Raw genomic sequence first — 21,033 nt, 5'->3', positions numbered from 1 at the left:
GTGTGTGTGTGTGTGTGTGTGTGTGTGTGTGTGTGTGTGTGTGTGTGACGTACAGTCATGTACATATTGCTAGAAATCTATACCAAAAATCATAAAAACGACTAAACATTAACAATACTTTTCATGAAATAAAAATTGGTAACTAATCTAATCAGATCAGTTCAGATTTGAAAAGCACGGGACGTTATACAAATCAACGATAGATAAACGCGTCGAGAGCACACTAGCAAAAAGCAAAAAAGCCGTTAGTTTGGTTTGCAACCTTGCAACGCCTTATATAGTATTCGTCGCTGACAGTCGGCAGCTATGACGGTCAGGTGGCAGCTCTTGCAGAGACGTTCCTAACAATACATGACACACCTGACCCCCTGATATGCCCAAACCGAACTTTTGGTTCTGAGAGCCATCTTACGTATTGAACAAAGAAAAAATTAAAGCAATTTCAATTTTATCATATAAGCTAAGTGGAGTGTTGCTTGAAGATGATCAATTTCTTTTTAAAACCAATACTAAATTTCGTCACTTAACATCCAAGTAAATTGATCGAGCGACTTATTGTATGGACTGCCAGTTACAGTATTCGTGTTTCGATTCCACGAGCACTATTTTCTTTTAACGTTATGTTTTTAACAGCATTGTTTCACTTTTTAATGTTAACGGTGACAAATCGCAATATTTACTCACTATAAGTTGCCTAAGGTGGGTGGGTAGCGTAGGGTGGGTATGGATAGATTAACAAATCACGAAATCGCTCTGCAGTTTTTGTTCACGATCGTGTCTTCTGTGATTACGCATTGTTCCGCGTTTCGTTTCCATTTGTCTATTCAGTTTTAATTACTTTCAAAGTTTTCTTTCTAGTTTTAATAATATGCCGCACTTAACGAAATTATTACAATTAAAAAATTATTGTTTTATATGAACAAGACTTACACCTATCCAGAGGTTAAAAACAAAAAAAAAACTATATTATATAGTCATAGTCAAATAATATTTTATTTTTAATGTGACTCAGACCATGCTTGCCTCAACTTGCAAAGCAATCCATAAACCGCTAGGCTACGACGACGGCTTTACTACAGCTGGTTGAAATTTCTATTCTGTATTTAAGTAAGAACTATACGTTAAAGATTAAATTGGCTTAAAAACTTTCTTACAATGTCATTCACTAAAGAGACGACCAGCGAGTCATTCCAAAATAAATTTTACTGCTCACGAGTTATAAAGATTAAGTTTGTTTAACAATTTTCAGAACTATTTTTTGTGTTCAGAACATTGACTTACAATTATATGGACGTCGGGTCCGCGCTAAAAAGTGTCCGCACTTGTAAGGCGCTAAAATCGTATACAGAGCGCCAAACTCCGCTTTAGTCTTCATTTGTTCGACTGACAGCGCGATACTGCGATGACATTACAATTTAAATTTCGAATAGGTTGACTTGGGACATTTTTTCGTGGTTTTTGTATTAGACCCGTCGTCCATTTATTTGTAAGTCAATGGTTCAGAACCAAAAGGTCGACAAAGTCGGGGGGTCAGGTATCTTGTACATATGACTGTACGATTCTAGGAAGGTAAAAAACAGCATTTATAAAGGCACTATGAAATGACTTTCAGGCACACTTTACCATGTCGTGTCTTATTGTTAGTCAGGTTTACATCATAAGCTACTAAAGAATGCTTTCTTAATACGGTGTGTAATATAAATAATTGGCGTATAGATAAAACCTGGCATCATTTGTACAAGTCCACTGTAGGGTGGAGTGTAGACGTAAAAGTAGCTACAGCAGATACAGCGTTGAGCTCGCTCAATTTTGATTAGGTGCGATTTTGCAGTACCACCCCAAGAAGTTATACAATATATAAACAAGCACTGACAGAGTGCATAATACATAATATATTTTATAATAGTGTCAAAGTCTGCCATCTTTATAAGGGTTTTGAAAATATAGATTAACTTCCTGCAGGCTTAGCATGAGCCCGAAGACAAAAGTTATCTCTTCTTCTAACTGTCAAATTAATCCTCGAAAATCTCGAGAAAATATCGTAAGAAAATTGAAAACATTATAAATAAGCGCCATTGATTTATAAAGCGCCGCTTATTTTTTGTACTATATTGACATTACAGAATGTTAAGACTTATTTCCGATTAAACTGGCAACTTATTCCACGCTTATATTACAGAAAGGAAAGGATATTAAAACTTTTGCAATCAAACTTCTTATTTCCCAGTAATCACCGGCAAACTTCCATTTCGTCGACTTCCTATTTCATTGGGAATAAGTATTGTCGATTGGTACTATCCGTTCTTTGACAATTTTGCTTATGGATTTTTATTAGTATCATCAACTATTGTAATCCACCGCTGAACAAATTAATATGCCTCTTCCAATGTGCGCCATTTCGCCTGGTCCTTAGCTTGTCGCATCTATTTCACTCAAGGACGTCCTACACTACGTTTGCCGCGTCGTGGTCACCACTCAAGAACTCGTTTTCCCCATCGGTTATCGGTTATTCGACGCATACGGCCAATTCACTGCCAATTCGGCTTGCTTATGCTACAAGCTATTTCGATGACTTTGGTATTTTATTGGATAACCTAATTACGAATTTTATCCTTCAGATAAACTCGTTCCACTTTAATTGAGAGATCAGTTTTCAACTTCTCAAAATTAATCAAATGTAAGCAATCCTATTACAATTTTTTTTTTATAAACGTCAAATCACACTCTTGTATACTCGTATTGTTCAAATGTATTACTGCACTGAGTACAATCACACTTACCAAATGGCTTTAAAACAACGTTTTAAGATTCTGTTAACAATTTCATCACATCTAACTCTTTGCTTTTACTACACTTATTATTTGACACAAGTATAATCTGTTTCTAATATATTTTCAAAATGTTAATCCTACATTACACCGTAGTGATTTAAAACCAAAGCATCATCAACAAAAATAGTACTTTTGGCGACTTATTGGTATTGTAATGTTCGTGAACATAAAGCAAAATATAGGCCACTTTTTAGAATTTTTTATTCGTTTTATTCGCAACATTTGGCACTATTATTGCTGAGGAAAAATTCATAGCCATAATGCATTTTTGGATGTGCTAAAAGCATTCTCGTATAATTTGCCAACATATAAAATGCAGTTGAGTGTGGCGCCATCATAGTATGTTCCATAATAATTTAGGATTAAAGGTATAGTTGGGAGTTTTTTTACCTGCATATTTAAGTTTGTGACAGTCTACGCCAAAATGCACTTAGCCTACGTCGCCCCAATTCGACTGTCCGATCGTGAAGCCACTTTTAATACAAATCACAAGTGGCTTTGTTTATTTATTTATTTGTGAAATCAATCTACGCTTATTTGTTATGCAATGTAATAGATTAGGGGCTACTTTTGAAAATAGAGATAGATTTTTTATATCTACTTCGTTAAATCTGTTGAATAACAAAGCGAAACACTTTGACTTAAGTCGTTAACACTTTCATGTTTTTAAAATTCACACAGAATATTCAATCTGAAATACATGGTCCGTGTTTAAATTAATCGCAGTTATTTATAAAACATTAACATTTTTTTATGCATTACTCTACAATTTAATCCAGTAATTTAAAAATAAAATATAAGCTACAAATATAGTGAAATAATTTAAAATAAAAGCGAAAGCGTGTTCAATATACGTACTTTGAAGGTACATAATTAAATTAGGTGGCGTGTATTACATATTCATTAGCTTCATGTTAATTAGGACAGCGCTCGTCGCCATGTCTGCACATGCATAATCTATGAAATTGCTAAATAAAATAAAATTTTCATATTCATTACAGTTAGGAAAGGGATTATTAAGTACATACATGTATAATTTGTAACTGCATCGGTGAGACTCCACTTTCTGGGTGGCTACTTTTTAATTCAATTTCGAATCATGGCGACTCGTTAGTCGCGCAGACCCGTGTGTCCTCCCGTCGATCTCTCGTATATTCTCCACTTAATCAGATAGCTAGAACTCAATTAGCAACAATTACTCCGACGGCGAAGTCAACCCAAAAGTTTCCTCGACTATTTCGTAATTAATTTTGTTTCGTCACTTTGGACACTTTTACTATAGTCACCCCAACCTGTTTATTACTACACAATTTCTTCTGAGTGCTGTACTAAGTTTCATCTTTTTTTTAATTTAGTGTGTTTAATGTTTAAAATTAATAGAAAGCACTCTGGTAATGTATTAAAAGCTCTCCACGCTACTGAGCTTTAGTTTTGTTTGAGGCCATATAGCATTGTTAGAGACCTGAAATAGTTAATACAGGAAAATCCCACTTTAAAGAAATTTTCTTGATGCGAGTGTTTAAAACGCCTCTGGAAACTATTGTAAAAGAATTACAGGAAATGAAGCAATAAAGGAAAGTTTCGAATGGTTTTCACACCCGCTCCTACATAGTGGTCCATAACGACCATATAAGGACGATTGCTTTCTTAAAGTTATCCCATTTGTAGGAATTGAACTTCTTTATTGTGCCGAAGTTACGCATGACTGCAGCTATTTCCATTTCTATCAAGTTAGTAAGACCAAACCGGTTGCTATAGTGCATAGGTCTCAGACAAACCATTGTGAAACTAGAACGCAGACATCACACGCCGACATTCGATGGATGTCGTCTTGGAAATACGACTCCATAAATACGACTAATTTTAAGTTTAAGACACAAAACGCGATCAACCTTTACGTTTCTCATCATGAGATGGCAAAAGATGAGGGTCACATTTAAATTACGTTCTCCTGCTCAACCGCAGCCCTTAGCCCTAGCATATTGCTCGAAACAACGAGCGAATTGGTCCGCTCGGTGTAAAGTCCCATATTAACATAGTAAGGAACCCATTTCCATTATCATCCTCAATTTCGTGCTCGGGAGGCACTTAAGCACTTAATGGATCTCGGCTCCCCGTAATTTACCGGGACGTTGGATTGAATAAAATCGTAAATCTTAACACCAACCGAGGAGGTGTTATTACGAAGAATGATTCGCAATTATTCGTCTTGGAATGTAAGCATCATCGCTCGCTGAACCTAAATTACCTCTCTCGCTCTGCACAGATGATACTCCGACAACAACGCAATTAGACATAAATATCACGCGTTTTGCGTATGCCGCATAGCGTATTCTTTACAGACGTCACACGAAAAACTTGTCGCTAAAGTATTAGGACAGTGCCTAAGAGCATTCTCTCATAGCTTTTTTTAAGACAGCGACACGCTGTTCCGTAATAGATGCAGTGCCCCTCAGATTTTTTTAAATCGCAAAGGCCTGAGGGTCACTGCACAGCGCCTGTCAACCTAAGACTTAATTTGACTAGCCCCATGTGCCTGCAACCCTTCAAAACGGGAACGCAGTACGACGGCAGAAATAGATAAGGGGGCAATATTTCCCTGGACGAAGTCTTGAACTGAACGAACGAGCTCAACTTGATATATTTAATGTTCATCACCTATTGTCGGGAACTAGTAAAAAGCGACCCGGTGCATAAATCAAACCCACAAATTATCCAGAACAACACCACACCAACACCACCGCAGAAAATACATAATCTCTGAAAGTTTGCTTTATAGTATTTTTTCATGTTATAACATCAAGCAGCAAGAAAAAGATATACCCTTAGACATAAGTACATACGAAATAGATTATTTTATTTTACTTTCACGACGCATACCAGTTTATTTATTGTACCTGTTTGCTGTTCCTTTTTTATTTTTCTTTTTGTCTGATTCTTATGTTGTAGCGGAATAAAAACAGCTTCTTTGTATTCTCTTCTCGAATATACACAAGTATATTTTCAAGTAGATAAAATGCTCGTGAGAAAGCAGACGACAAGCAGTGGCAGAATGCAGCTATCCACAAATAAACTAGATCAATATTACTACCGCACTCGGGGACGGCGAGTGCTGCAGACTCGTTACCTTGCCAAATCACAAAATTCTATGTAAAATATATAATATCGTCGTACCAAATGTACACACAAGAAAAACATTCTCAAACAAAATTGCGATGAATATTCAATAACAAGAAGAAAAATAAATTCACGTCAAATAATAAACCACATAAAACGCCAAGATTTTTATCCTACTTGTTTACTATATATTTTTGGATTCCTTACAAAGAGTAATGCTGTGAATAACAATAGATTCCAAATACACTCTTTAGTTATGACGAGCCGACGACGGGTCTGATAGATTCCGCCCCTAAACTTGTAAAACCAAACACATTCCTTGCTCCTTGGGGAAATATAAACTCAAATACGCATGGCAATAAAACATTGTTCTACTTGTTTCTATGTAAATCCCGTAACTACACTTGAGCCAGTGATCCCTAGTGACTTGTAGTTTCGGTCCTGAACCCTTGGCCTGGCAACACGATTTTTTTTTACATACCAAGCTTGCTTGAGCGCTACGATATGACAGAGAATCTATAGAAAATGTATTTTGTATTCAACACTGAGTTGGCTTGACTTCTTACAGTTTGTTTAACAAACCGTTAGTCTTCTATTGACTCTAGAATTGATTCAGTGGGATAAAGTAGTAAAATAGGAACAGAGAAAGTATCTTATCCCGTGTCTAATCTAATTACTATTCCATGTTAAGGACGCTCCAGGCTAAATGCATTGTTACCCCAAACTTAAAGTCCACATCGACGAGGGCTTAAACATTAATTGAATTTCAAATTTACGCAAACTGAGAGTCCGACGGGTCAGTGTTTTGACCTCTCACACTAACGGAGTTGAGAAGGTACGCATACATGATATTTTATAAAATATTACGTATATATAAAAATATAATGTATCAATTGCTTTAACATAAATTAAGGTGAAAGCAGAAACCCACTTTTTAAGGTCACCAACACCTCTGGTGCACACATTGCCGAGTGTCGCCGACTTTTGTCGGCGACACTCGGTGTCCAATTTTTCACCGACTCCACCCACAGATCCATCACCGCACAGTGGTTCGACCCAATACAAGAGGTTAGACATAGGATGCTTTAAAATCAAAATACGATATTTCGAACCCATTTTGATTACACTCTACTGCTCATTCGTAAGGCAGATTCCCTTGAGAACAATGAGCATGAAACTCTAGGGATTGCTCTTTATAAATATACATTTCTACACATGTATTATTCATAATGTTTATTTCAAATAAATATGTTTGAGACTACCTGCAAGAGCTTAACAAGAATAAATCACAGATTTTTGTAATTCAAGTACATAGAAGCTGCATAATAACTTTAGTATACACTTTTTGTTTCACTATAGTTTTAAACCTCGTGAATGGCAAGTTTTGAACATTAACCGGAATCTTATTATAGAAACATACACATTGCCCCCTCGATGAATTTGTGACATTGTGAAGATGATTATCAAGAACAGTTAGTCGATTTGTATTCTTCGTATTAATATTAATATCTGTCACTATTCTTCATAAAAAAGTATTAAAAATATTCTTCTTACCATAAATTACATTTTCATAAATGTACAGTGACGCTAATATAAGAATATTAATTTCTTTATACTTATCACATAAAGATACTCTGGGGCCCAAATTGTAACTTGCCCTAACCGCACGTTAATGCAGGGCCAAAATTCTATAAATATCGGCGGCATTGCCCCAAAACAAAATGTCATATCTCATTGAACTGTGAAGTAGCTGAAGCAAACCAATCTAGCGATTTCGCAGTCGGAAAGTGTTCGTACTTTTTTAATCGCGTACACTACACATTTGAGCCGTTTCGATAACTTACTTATTTGTGGTCCCCATTGCAATTTAGCATCTAAGGTTATACCTAAAAATATAACTGTATCTACGAGGTTCAATTTTTAAAAACTGTTCCATTAAAAAAAAAGTTTGTTATAACTGGTCAGATCATAACTTACGTTAGCAATAATTTGTCGATTGACGTCATAGTTTCGGAGTAGTTAAATAAACAGTCCGTCAATATGGAGATTAACGTAAGAGAAATCTCTTTCTCATGATTCCCTGCTTATTTCAATTTGCGGTTTTTATAATTATTATTTAACTATTGACACATTTGGCTCGTTGATATGACATAACAACACTTCTTATTGCTCTGCACTAGTGGGATACAATGGAAAATTTAAATTTTTTAAACATAGACATACATACACTTTTATTGGCACGAATACAACAACATAAAACCACGCTAAAAACAGTTTACGTACACATAACACAGAGTAGAATAAAAATTAACATCGTATTTTATTTGTAAGGATCCTATTCTCGTATAGAATCGAACCACTGTGCGCTGTCATATGAACATCCGAACTCTAGTGAAAAGTAAAAAATCGTGGAAATGAAAATATTAGCTTTTTCTTGTATACTTCTATATTTCGTTTACAGTAAATTAACCATAATATAATAGGACTTTCTTTTTAGAATCAGTTGAATTAATTAAAATGAGATGATGGAATTTTGATTAAATTACATATTTTTATTTAATTTAATCGTTGTGGGAAACGTTGTTTCACATAGGATTATTGATAAGTGCACAAGAATAATAGTTGTTAAATGTTGAAGTCAAGTAGAATTCTTTTTACGAATTTATATTTATAATATACCTATATATACATATATATGTAAAGTAAAGTAAAGTAACTAAAGTATATATATATATATTTTTATATTTAATATTTTAATATATATTTATATCATTTCGCGACGCACATGTCAGTCACTCACTCACTAGGGTCCATTGAAAACCAGCGTCACAGCCCATTCTCAGCTGTGACTTTTGCTGAATGAGATCCTTTTGCACACGCCACAGCCGCAACACATGTCAGTATGGTATTAAGTTATACAGTAAAATTTGTTGTTTATTTTAAATATTAGCTATGCTGTTTTCGTGTTATTTATTTTATTTTAGTATTATTGTTGTTTTTATTTATATTACTTGTTGTATTTCTTTCTTATAATGTGACGTTGCGATAAATGGCACAAGAGCGTTGTAGTTCTTAAATAAGTTCTGCTTTTTAGTACAAATTAACTACATTAAAATAAACATACAGTAATTATCAGTTAAATGGAATGTCGGGTAGACTCGATCGTCGGAAAATCCTATCCTCATTTCAAAGCATTCTCTACGCCAATATTGTTCTACAAAACATTGGTGAATTGAATTGAAATTCATTACTGCGAGCACATACAGAGTGTTTAATTATTGCTATTGAAAGAAGAGACTCTATCCGTTTTTATTAGTAATCAATTAATTATGGTTTCGTTAGATCCATCATAGAAATTATTTCTATTACGCCTGACAGGAAAAAAGGTGACTATTTGACTAATCGTGGGTACATCTTTTTGTAAAATGACGTTTAGAAACAAACAAACTCATATCTTCCTTTAGTTTCTACAATTTGAATGTAGTTTGGTTTAGTTTGGTTTGGTCCTAACAGGCAATTTAAGTTGCAAAACTTGACGAGCTTTACGTAAACTTTGGAGTTACGAATTCTGAATAGGTACTTGTTTCTATACATTACGTGAATAAACTTTGTACAAACACAGAGTCAAAAAAAATATTCTTACCCAAGCTCATTGTAGATTTAAATCGGCTAGTTGAAGCAGATGGGGCGGAATAAAACGTCGCACTAGATCGCGTCACACGACGCAATGTACGCGGTTTAACCAAGGTTCAAGCTCACTAATTGAATTTCCTTTTACTGAAATTACTTTAGCGGGACAATGGAAAATGTACTTGTCGATGTGACAAGTACCTTTTCCATTGTTGCTGAAGAGGCCAGCATTAAATTACTTTCCTATTATTTAGGCTTGTATTAAATACCAATTACTTAATGGATCGACGGCGGGACCCAAGGGCTAGCAATTACATTTCCCTACGTATTAGCATAGCCATATTAAAGTGAAACGCTTACTTGGTTAGCCCTTTGTAGCTATGTAAATAAATGTTTACTGTTTAATAATGGCATGAATTTAAATGATTTTTTAAATTTGCGAAAGCAATAGGCAAAAAATCTAAACGATCATATTTTTTAATGAATGATCCTCTTTCTCTGAGACATAAAATAAATTAAATCTATCAGTATTTTAATCTGTTCTGCGCTACGCAAAAAAATTTTGATTTATATAAATTAACTTTGATAGTTTTAATTTGAGGCTCAAACAAAAACAAATGAGCTTTAAAAATAAAATTAGACACTTATTTTTAAAACTAAGTAAATGTTTCGAGTTCAATAGGTTTTCGCAATTGTTACACATAGAAAATGAAACTATTTTTTCACTAGTATTTATGTGGTCTGTGATTTTTCCGGATTTAAATCGCGTATATTTGTATTTTCGTCAACGTCGTCAACAACAAACGTCGGTTTGTTTGAAAAAACAAATATACGCAATTTAAATCCGGAAAAATAGTTTCATTTCCTATAAGTAAATGTTGAATATATTTGTATATTAATATTATGTTAATTATAATATAATTTGACCTGAAAACATGTTCGGAAACGCACGCAAATTGGCTTCTGCTTTTTCATATACTAACCTTTTTTTTACGTCAGGAAATTCTCATGAATACCCTCCGCCCGGGGAAGGCGAAGGGTTATGTCGGACTCCTATCGACTAAAACCTGACGGTGTTCAATCTTCTCACCATGTGCCGAAGGCACGGATACGCTTACGCATTCTTCCGCGACTCCGGCGATGATTGGTCCGGCTGGGCGCCGAACCCCATCTCGCTTTTCGGGGAGAGTTCTTGTCTCCCCGTCAACAATCTTAAGTGGCAGACGCGGAACACATACGCCGCCTCTCCTTCTGCGATCCACTCTCCGACGGCGTATCGGGTCAGGGGCTGAATCTTCCCTTTCCCTTTCCCTTTCCGCCGCCTCTTTCTTCACCATGACCTCCTCGCAAAATTCCTGGACTGCGTCTCACGACCTTTTGCTCTCAACCATTGAGCGAACTATGGTTGGGAGAGAAAGTTCGTTCCCCACGGCGGCGACAAGTTCACCGCGTTGCTTAACCCATGCAGGACACTCCTCCAGCGTGTGCTGGGCCGTCTCTTCGAGGCAGCTGTCACAGTGGTGACACGCTGAAGTAGGCTCCCTTCCGGCGATTCGACACAGGTATTTCCCGAAGCAACCATGCCCCGAGAGCACCTGTGTCATGCGGAACGTCAGAACACCATACTTCCTGTCCAGCCATTCCGATAAGACTGGACGAACTGCCTCGATCGTTCGTAGACCAGCATAGGGTTGCGTTAGTCTCCGTCGCCACTCGTCGTGAAGTTCATATACTAACCTAACCTAACCTACTGAATAGAGGGCGCAACCATGGCGCAACCAAGCAACCAATATTTATTAGATCAATATCAAAATATATACTAGTTACAAATGTCACCAATCGTTAAAAGAAAAGATCAATTTTAAAAAAAGAAGATCAAATATTATTTTTTATATCAAATATTAATTTGGTATGCTTAAACATAATAATAATGTAACCTTGAATGCAGTTCATTTATAATTATATTTCGTCGCTTCATTCTCGATATAATACTTAACCAGATAGTTTCCTTAACTTGCTAGGCAACACCGCACGGTTTTTAGAGAAAAAAAATGTTTTGACGTTGACACTCCCTGTCAGGCATCAACCGCCATTTTCTATCCTCATTCCTTTTTCGCGCGTGGCAACAAGCACACCTCCACAGCTCCGCTAAAATGTCAAAGCGAACAAACTTAGAAAAAAATCGAATATGTATTATAAAAACTGAAATGTTTGGAATATACGGATGCCAAACGTCGCACTACGGGAACCTTGACTCCTTTTCATATCATAAATCTATAACTTCCGTGTTTTTGATGATATCTACCTGATTTTTTTTCTGGGTATACCTAATACCTATAGATATTCTCTTAAATAATATACACTTTATAAGTAAAATTTTATTTATTATAGTTATAAAAAATTAAGGAAAAAAAAAGTATTAATTTCTTTGATTTAACCATGCATGTTCGTATAAATTTATAGATTAATAAGATGAAGTACCTACTTTAAATATCAAGAATACATAAAAACATAGCTTAGTAGTCACTCAGGAGCTCTTTTGCTTCATCAAGAAGTTCCAAATATTTATTGTTGTAAGGTTTTCTCAAGCTTGTAATGTATGGATCAGAAGTATACAAAAGTGTGTGTATAACGTCTTAGTTGGTGACTGCCCTCGAACATTTTCTTGCATGATGAAGTCTGAACTGCTTGTAGTGTTTGTTTCGTGACTCAGCATCTTCAGAGAGTTGTCCAAGAGGCAAGACAGAAAAATGACGTATGAATAGAATAGAATAGAATAGAAACCATTTATTGTAACGCCACAATATAAAAAAAAACACAAAAACAAAGACTAATATAACTAGAACAGAAATAACACAACGAACAGCATAAAAACATTTCAACAACAAGTTACATAATACTATAGTGACATGTGTGCGGCTGTGGCGTGTACAAAAGGATCCCATTTAGCTAAAGTCACAACCAAGGCTAGGTTGTGACGCTGGTTTTCAATGGGCCCTAGCTATATATATACCTAGTATGACACTCTCACCGTGAATCAACACTTTGTGCACTGATGACGGCATGTAATACCATTTATATTTATTAACATACAGTTGTGCTGTATCGAATGCATACTGTCCAAATTTCGTGGCATCAATACCTCTACCACTTGACAGGACCTGAAGTATAACATAAAACCGTTTTATTAATTCCTCATTTATTCCAGTGAGTTCTGATGAACAATGGTAGTTTTGGAAAAATCTTCTGGCTGTATTACCGTCATTAGTGTTGCCACTTACTTGCTTAGGTTTATCTATATTCAATCCAAGTTCTTCTCTGAACCTTCTTTGTACGTAAGCTTTCTTTTGCTTTTTTAAATCTTTATTCTCTGCTGTTGTGGCAGACCATTTTTCAAAACCTAGATTGTAAGATAAATGTAAAATAAGTTCCATAAATCTGATCCAACAATGCATTCTACTTTGCAGCCCATATTGATAAGAAGCTTCATCCACACTCGAAGTGTTTCGCACTCTTTCTAAATTATTCATTTCTGTAGGTCTTGCACTGCAAATAGTGCACACAGCACTTGAGGAAGTTTCTGACAAAACTTGAGCCACTTTCCCATCAATCATAGTTAAAAACAACGTGTGTTTTATTTCAATACCTTCTCCATTGTGATTAATTAGGGAAGGATTCAGGGCTAAAATGTGAGCATTAATTTCGCTGACTACCAGTGTTGTTTTCTCAGCTGTTTCTTTTGAAAATTCTATCAAAATTGGTCGGCAAAATCTCACTGACGAAGGAACAGGATTAGTCCACAATACTTCATTAGTATTGGTATCAATAAGTCGCAATGGCACTAAAGATGATATTCATCAAGACGATCTTCAGACAGGGGTTGTTTGTATCCGCTTTGTCCACTTGATCCATCACAGTCCCATTTGGAATATAGCATTAAGTGGGTTGAACCCACTTTATAAACATCATTAATTTTTAGAAGTCTGGCTGTAGTGTGATCTAAAAGATCTTGTAGTTTTATTTGTGCTTTTATGTTAGTAATTTCAACGCTAGATTCTGGTGGATAGCACATTCGCTTAGCTTCACGAATCGACTTGTAAGAAGGAAACAATAAGCAATTTTTTGTAATTAAACAATTTCTCATATTGTCATACTGTGCCTTGTTCAGATTTAATTCTATAAAAATGCTGAGTGCTTCGTCTTTTAAATATGCTGTTATATGTGCTGGTTCATTAAGAAGACTATTGCGTATTTCACTTTTTTTTTCTGACGGCAATGTTCGTAAAACTTCAACAATTAAGGCTTCTTCTACTTCGCCACGAGACCTTAAGCCCTGTATGTACGAGTTCAATATGAAATCAAGTCCACATGAATCAAGCAATTCCTTGTTTTTACGTTTTTTTGTGCTCACTGAACTATCTTCGTACGTTTTAGAAGGTCTTCCTCTTTTTTCTTCTGATGTAGAAGGTTCAGGTTGGCATGTAGGTTCTTCTAGTTTCGCCGTGAATATGCCATCCAACCAATTGCTGTTTTTACTTAAAAACAGATCTTTCTTTCGACCCGCTTTAGAAAAGCGTTGACGAAACTGGTTTATGAAGGATTTTTGAATATTTGCTATAATTTTTGCTATGTTTTCATCTGAAGATTCTGTGAAATTGCTTCGTATATAATGTGTAATAGAAACAACATAATTCGAATCACTTTCAATCAACACGAGACTTAAGTCGCGTCTGGTGCACGAGAATTCACTCATTGCGGAAAGTTACTGCGTAACAAGCTTTTGCTAATAACAAAAACTAATGAAGAACTGTAATGTTTAATGAAAAAGTCACCGTTTTATACTAAATAATGACAGAAGACGAGTGCAAAATTACTTGATAAAAACTAATTTATCATAATGCGGTTATACGGTTTTTAATGGTACTGTTTGTCAATTGGAATCAAATTCTGTGAGAAATAGGTACGAAAATACCGCAAAATATAAAATATAATCTAACAATAGTGTCATATGCGTTTTTTGACGGTACGGGCAGAAAATTCCGAAAAATAGAAACTCTTAATGTACGAAATTAAAATTAATAAAAAGTTTACTGCATATTTTACGAAATTAAAACATGTTCCGCACTGAAACCGCAAGAAATTTTTGTTTGCCATCTAAGTATATCATATTTCTTACAAAATAACACAAAAAATAGAACTTCGGCAAGCTTCGGCAACTGTCATATCTCAAAGTCAAAGATTAGAAAAAGAAAATATTACATATGATGTTTATATATTTTTGTTTAAATAATGTTGTGCTAAATTACACATTTTTTATATCTGAAAGTAAAGTACACAATCCAAGCTTTCTAAAATGAGGTAAAACTTATATGATTTCTATTGTTTTCATACTAGAAAATCATATCAAAGAAATAAAAGTTACAAAGTTGTTTTTGTATTTGTTTTATTCCTTATCTTCAAATGATTTCAACTGTGCCATACGAATGGTTAGAGATTTGAATCTTATTTATAATAATAGAGTAACTATTCAGCTACATGGCGGAACTAACGCGGCAGAAACAGCCCGCAATATCAATGCTGCGTTTGGAGAGGGGTCTACTAATGAACGCACCGTGCGATTTTGGTTTAAACGCTTTCGTGATGGAAATTTCGACTTAAAGAACGAGTCACGAGGAAGACCGCCCCACACAGGTGAATAACGATGAATTAAGAGAGATAGTGGAAGCCGATCCTAGTCAAACTACCCAGGAATTAGCGGCATGGTTTAACGTTACCTTACCCACAATATTGACTCACTTGCGTCAAATCAATAAAATAAAAAAATACGAAAAATGGGTGCCTCATGATTTGACTGATCTGCAGAAAGAAACGCGTGTTGAAACTTGTGTTGCCTTGTTGAACCGGTACAGAAATGAAGGAATATTGGATCGAATTGTAACATGTGATGAAAAGTGGATTCTTTATGATAACCGGAAAAGAAAAATGCAATGGCTGACCCCAGGTCAAATGCCACAACAGTGTCCTAAAGCAAAACTTACCAATAAAAAGGTAATGGTGACTGTTTGGTGGTCTCAGCATGGTGTTATTCACTATAGTTTTCTCCGATCTGGTCAAGCAATAACGGCAGATGTCTATTATGCCGAACTCCGAATCATGTTGACAAAACTAGCAGTAAAACAGCCCCGACTCATGAATCGATCTTCACTATTATTGCTCCATGACAACGCGAGACCTCACACAGCACGAGAAACCATTTTGACCCTTCAGGAACTGCAGTTAGAAACCATTCGTCATCCTCCGTATTCACCAGACCTTGCTCCAACGGACTACCATTTTTTTCGTGATTTGGACAATTATCTACGTGACAAGAAGTTTTCTTCCCAGGAGGCAGTACAAAATGCTTTCACACAGTTTGTGCAGTCTAGATCGTCGGAGTTCTATCGCAAAGGCATTAATAACCTTCCCATTAGATGGCAGCAATGTATAGATAATAATGGCAACTATTTTGATTAAATAAATTTGTTAAAAATTTAAAAAACAAACAATTTAGATTTTCAGTACAAATCGGCAATTTCATACTTTAACCCCTATTATAATATCATCGGACGAGTCGAACATTGATCAAGGTAAGATTTTTTCTTACGCTCATAAATAATGAAAATAAAAAATGAAAATATTCATTTTTATCTTATAGCACTACTTGCTACTTCCGTAATTATAATAAATCTTCGCTTTCATACATTGCAAATGTGAATCTAACCTACATTTAACTGCGAGTTATCCTCGACAACCAAATCGCACATGGGTGGGTGAAAATCCGAACAGATATATTAATCTACATTTTACATGATTTATAATAAAACAGCCTCGGAGAACACAAAAACACCATATTTAAGCGACATTGGGCACCTCATCGCTTTAACTGCGAGTTACCACGGTAATAAAATCGACTGCGAGTCGATTTTAATTTGGACAATATTAATTCTTACATGCTAATAAGCAAATAATTTTTTAAATAAAATAACGTCGGGGTTAACTGCGAGTTAACCACGATACTGAAATAGACTGCGAGTCGATTTTAATTTAAACAATATTAGTTCTTACATGCTAATAAGTAAAGAATTTTTAAATAAAATTACGTCGGGATTAACTGCGAGTTAACCACGATAACGAAATCGACTGTGAATCGATTTTAATTTGAACAATATTAGCTCCTACGTGCTAATGTTATACAATAAGTAAGAATTTTTTTTAAATAAAATTACGTCGGGGTTAAGAGGCTGACAACCGTCGATGACCTTGCGTCGATGACCTTGAGCGATAACGTGCCTACTATAATTTCTCCAATAAGGTGGCGCCATATGCCCCGATACGGTAAGAGTGTGGTAGTTGGACCTTCCGCTTGATTTAACATAATATTGATTGCCGCTAACAAACGGCGTTGTACTTAAAATATGTGTGTATTTTAAGTACAACGCCGTTTGTTACTGCTGTCAAACCAAAAAATATCAAAGCATATAAGAACTGGACATGTTATGCAAACAAGAAACAACCCGCTCCTCGAGTGAAATTGAGTTATGTATTTAGGTAGAACACCAGACGTATCCTTTACCCGCTCACAAAAGATCCTGGCAACATACCAAGCTAAGAAAATAAAAGTCCTTCAGGGTACCAACCCTAAATAAGTAACTTTTTAATAGCTAATAAGAACCTTGCTGCTTAACTTCATATAATGTATTTTTTTTAAATATGCTAAACGGATCCATGTCACATGTACTGAAGTGATGTAAATCTTTGGCGTCTTCATTACGAAAACTAGAACATGGTTCTCGTTAACTAAATAAAAAGATACATAATGTTTTCTATTTATTGCTATATATAATATAATAGTTTCCTTATATCGTTCTCACTGCTACAGTACATCGTTTGTCTCAAATAGAGATGCGCCGAGTACAAGTTTTACCGAGTAACCGAGTACCGAATATTACTCGGTTTAACATTTGCCGAGCCGAGTACTCGGCCGAGTTACTCGGTTCATTACAACCGGAACGCGATGATCCTAAAAGCCCCCGTTGCTCTAGAATAGGCCGATATATCAATGAAAGTTTATTGTCGCGAGAGCAGAGTCCTTTCCAATGGTGGGCAGACCATAAAACAAAATATCCAAAACTGGCACAGTTAGCACGAATGTTATTATGTGCACCTGCAAGCACTGTGTATAGCGAGCAGTTACTTGCCGAAGCGGGTAATATGTATGAAGAAAAAAGGAACAGACTTATTACCTGAACGCGCAGAAAGCCTTGCAAATATTTCTACATCATAACTTGCCTTTGTTAAATTTTAAATATTAATAATGTAAACTTCCTTTTTAAATTACTAAATTGCTAGAAATTGTTACAATTGTCTACAATTTCTAGTAATAAACTATAATAAAAATTATTTTACTTTATCATGTCTATAGCTGTGATGCTTTATTTTAACCGAGTACTCTTCTCATGAACCGAGTTATTCGGCCGAATACACCGAATACCGAGTAGCAAACGAGTACTCGGCGCATCTCTAGTCTCAAATAACTTACCTATTTATTTTTTCACACTGTTTTTACAAAAATCTAATTATCTCGAAAGTGACATTTTGTGGGTTGGTTATAGTTTGCATAACTATGTCCAACTACATATCTCGTAAGAATCGTGCTCGACGGTAGACAGCCGATTACAATACAATATAAATTAATTTGTCAAAACCATGTCAAAACAGAGGTCTGGCAACGTATCCCACGAACGCAAGCTACGCAGCAGAAGTTTTCAACGTTGCAATTTTACTAAATAATCAAGGATGCAATCAATAATTTCATTTTTGTTTTGAATACTTTGTGTTTTAGGCTCTAATCCAACCAAAAAAATATTTTCTTTATTCTCACCTAATGGCTAAATTTGACTTTTTAAATATTTTGTTTTGATTTCAACGAATTGGTGCATTATATGTATTCACTTATTTGCGTATTTTTTTGTGTATGATATTTTTCCACACTGTTAAGTGTCTGTCCATAATTTGCAAGCAAATATTTAGCTCGTACTTTAGTAGGCGAAAGTTATTTTTTACTCCTAAATTTGTTATTTGTCTTTTATTTAATACAAATAAAGTGTCAGGATCAAGATAAGTACCATTTAAATAACCACACCAAATTTGGTAGGAAGCCCGAGAAAAATATGTCAAAAAATAACCACCAGAGTCTCACTGTAATCCAGTTTTTGTATTATCTATGACAATAAGCAATATTCTAGGATTTTCAAGTTACACTTCAAGATACCTGTCACAGGGTGTACTATTTTCAAAGTTCCACGTGCTATGTTATCGCCTAAAAACTTACACAAAAACACCATATTTAAGCGACATTGGGCACCTTATCGCCTTAACTGCGAGTTGACTACGATAACGAAAGCGACTGCGACCCGATTTTGATTTAAATAGTATTAGTATTTACATGCTAATTAGTAAAGTATATACTGGAGAACTATCGAATTGCCTCAAAATTAATACCTCGCATTGAAAGGGGTGTATTCACTGACATCTATCTGCGAAGCAGACCGAAAGTACCACAGATTTCAGTACCTTGTGGTTCGAATGAAATTGAAACCTATGAATTTACTGATGATCATGAAAATACTTGTAACACATTTGAGACAACAAGGATTTAAGTTCGTGGTATATTTAGATGATATTTGTTGTATAGCAGCTGATTATGACGATGCATCAATAATGTTAATGCAACCATTAATTATTGCAATGTTTAGGCTTCATCGTTAATTACGGTAAGTCTGTGTTACAACCATGTCAACTTTGCAAATTTCTAAGATTCAATTTTAATTCATGAAATTTAAGTATAAGTTTACCTTTAGAAAAACATCAAAAAATTTACCTCTTACTTTAAAAAATAATGAGGTTACCCCGATGTGCAATACGGGAGTACGCTCAATTGATTGGTGTCCTCATCTCAGCTTGCCCAGCCACTAAATACGGTTGGTTATATACAAAATTACTGGAAATTCAGAAATTTCTAATTTAAATTTATAATCTAATTTTCTGTCTTCAAAAACATGACGGTAACTATGAAACAACAATTTATCTTCCTGATATAATTCTAAGTGATTTGAGTTGGTGGACAGACAATATTTTGCCGACTTCATCGTATATGAGAACCTCAAGTTTTAAATTAGAATTTATACAGATGCACCGCGCACTGGTTGGGAATCCGTATGTGGCGCGAGTAGCACAGTAGGCCAACGGAAGGCTGTTGAGAAAAAGCACCATATAAATTACTAAGAATTGCAGTATTCTTATATTATATTAGTATAATCTGATTGTGTTATAACGTTGCGAGTACGCAATACTACGGCGATCAGTTACATAAATCGCAATGGTGGGATCCAATACCTTAACGATTTAAGTAAACCATTTGGCAATGGTGCAAAAAGCGCAACATAATTTTGTATGCATAAGTGCATATTATGTAAATACAAAAGATAATCGCGCCGATATAGAATCTAGGAAGACTAATCCCGACACCGAGCGGGAGTTGTCCTCTTGCGCCTTCCAGACCATTGTCAGACTTTTCGGACAACCCGAGATTGATCTTTTTGCATCCCGCACCAATGCCAAATCCGCTATTTTTGTCTCTCGGTTTCAGGAACTAGATGCATTTGCCGTAGATGCCTTTGCACTTAATCGAAATTCTATTTTTTTTAAGCATACCCTTCTTTTAATTATTGAAATGCATACGCAAAATTATTGATGACCAAGCAAATGGTACTCTTAGTTTTCCATATTGGCCTTCCCAGACATGGTTCCTCCTGCTGCAAAGCCTGTCGGTTTCCGACGTGATATATTTTAACTCAAGCGAATCATTATTAAATCTTATTGCAGGCGGCGTCATCGACTGCACGCCAGCCTTACCCTTTCTGCCGTTATCAGCGCGCCCTTCGCTTCCCGCGGATTTAGATTGAAACCCAGTGCACCAAAGTATAGCAATACTTGGAATCCCCAAGTCGTTCTCGCATTAGTTTCAACATGATTTCCCAACACAGAACTTCCTCTTGAAAAACTTACGAAAAAACGTGTTGTTTTACTTGCACTTTGTACTGCACACCGCGTACAAACTGGCATTGATTAAACTGAAAAACATACAAATATCAGATATTCCGATTTAAATTGCAATATTGTCTGATTTAATTAAAACGTCTGCACCTGGTCGCGTACAGCCCACATTAAATTTTCCATATTTTAGAGAGGACATAAGTATTTGTCTTATCGCAGTTTTCAAACATTATATTTTGGTAACAGAAAATAAGACAACTGGACGTTAGGGAATGCTCTTACTGACACAAAGCTCCCCACAGAGGAGCCACGAGTCAGTCCGTGAGCCGATGTGTATAGCAGGTGTTGGATGCGCCGCGGC

The sequence above is a fragment of the Hyposmocoma kahamanoa genome, unplaced genomic scaffold (genome assembly GCF_003589595.1).
Source record: "Hyposmocoma kahamanoa isolate Upper Pololo Valley unplaced genomic scaffold, ASM358959v1 63, whole genome shotgun sequence".
NCBI classification, from domain to species: domain Eukaryota; kingdom Metazoa; phylum Arthropoda; class Insecta; order Lepidoptera; family Cosmopterigidae; genus Hyposmocoma; species Hyposmocoma kahamanoa.
The sequence above is the reverse complement of the archived record's forward strand: the minus strand, read 5'-3'. Positions refer to the sequence as shown.